Here is a 1,926-nt window from a genome sequence, read left to right as displayed (position 1 = left end):
CAGGGAGCATGCACACGATGTGGCAATAGAGGCGCCAATCAAGTGATGTAAAATATACATATGTCATCAGATACAAGGATAATCCGTGCTTCATGGACATATTCTCCTCATCTGAGATGGTGGACAATGTCCAGGCAATGTGTAGAAAATGAGTAAACATTTGGAACATTAAATGCGCAGACAATGTCATGAGAATCCGCTCATTCTTTGCATGTTCTCCTCTCTCCATAATTTGACACTTCATGCTGTGAGAGTGCCTAACAAGACCGTTCATATAAGCCATTGCTGGTGTGTCACCTGTAGCAAAGAGGATAATTGGCTGTGAGAGGATCTCTTAGATCTTGAGTGGAGCATTCTGAAGGGCCACAATGTGATAGAGGCCAGGGAACAGAAAAGAGTCCAAGTTTTTGAGCTTTTTTGGCTCGGGAATGATAGTCCCAGGTAGGATGTACCACTTTTTATAGCGCAGGTTGGGAGCCAGATCAAACAAGACCCAGATGTAGATCTAGCAGTCAGATTATTTCAATTTGTAAAGTTGAGCGCCATTCAGAGATAGCATCAGAACTGAGTCATCTTCACGAATGGTGCCAGCCTCAAGAAGCGTCAGGTACTGCTCTGCAAAAAAATATCTTCTATGACTTTGACCATCTTAATGTGTCTGGAAGGTACAACACATGACCTGGTTTTTGCCATGTGTTCTGTAGCACAGGGTGAGACATTCCAAACAGCAATTGAGACTGGAGAAAGGACCTGTGTATGCTATATAGGTGTCAGGACAGACACATGTCAGTAACAATGGGTATGACACTGCTGATCTTGTCTCCAGTCCTGCCTGTTGAGCTCCGCTCCAGTCTCACTGTGATCAGAGCTCGTCGGCACTCCTGCCTGCCTCACTCGTCTCCACTTACTCGCTCGACAGTTAGTCATAACATTAGGTCAAAACTACCTCACAGGCACCAGCGCCCTCCCATGTTTAACACTCCGTTTATCACTGTCTCCCCCACCTTTCCATCCTGGATTGTAGCCCATTTTTCCATGGCTTTCATCCCGTCGCCGTAGAAGACCAGCACTACAACCACAACTATCAGTGGTGGCACATCTGCCCGAGCCAACCCTGCCATCAACGGTTGGCCAACAGGGACGACAGTTGTACCGACTGGTCCCAGTTCCCATACCACATATGACCTGAGGTGGAACAAGGTGCGCTCATCCAGGTTCGCTTGGCGACTCCCCTCCCGACGACGACTGAGTCAGGACGGCCGCTACGAGCAGCTGTACTTGTTGGCTGCAGTGGGCCTCAGAGGGGTCACAATGGCCTAAGTCGAGCTCTGTAAGTCTTTTCATTGCAAGGAAACTGTGCTACACACATAAGTCGAGCTCTGTAAGTCTTAAGGACTGCAGAGTCGACTCAGGCGCAGATGACGGCGCACAGAGCGCGTGGGAACTAGCTAACACGACCATACACTACGTGGCGCTGGAATGGCGCCAAACGGACCAGAAGTGCGTAAGGTAGACACTATTCTAGAGTGCAGTCAAATCTACAGAAATGGAGACTACTAGTGAAAGAAATGCGATATCTGTATGGAAACGAGAGTTGTGACTATACGAAAATTACCGTAGATAGCGGACAGTGCGAACTATGTATGGCACGATGCGCGACTTGGTGCGATTGAAATCGACGCCGCTACAGCACCGACTCCAACACTCCCCCCTAATCTATCAAGTCCCCAATCCAAGCATCTTCACCATCTCAAGCACCTTGGGCTTGGGCAGCGACTTGGTTAGGATGTCTGCTGGCATGTCAGATGTGCGCAGATGCACAATCTCAAGCTGACCCTTGGCCACCTCGTCTCTGAGCCAGTAGAAGCGCAGATCCAAGTGCTTCATCCGCCCATGGTGCTCTGGGTTCTTGGCCACAGAGAGAGC

The sequence above is a fragment of the Dichomitus squalens genome (assembly GCF_000275845.1).
Source record: "Dichomitus squalens LYAD-421 SS1 unplaced genomic scaffold DICSQscaffold_16, whole genome shotgun sequence".
Lineage (NCBI taxonomy): Eukaryota > Fungi > Basidiomycota > Agaricomycetes > Polyporales > Polyporaceae > Dichomitus > Dichomitus squalens.
This window is presented reverse-complemented; position numbering follows the sequence as displayed.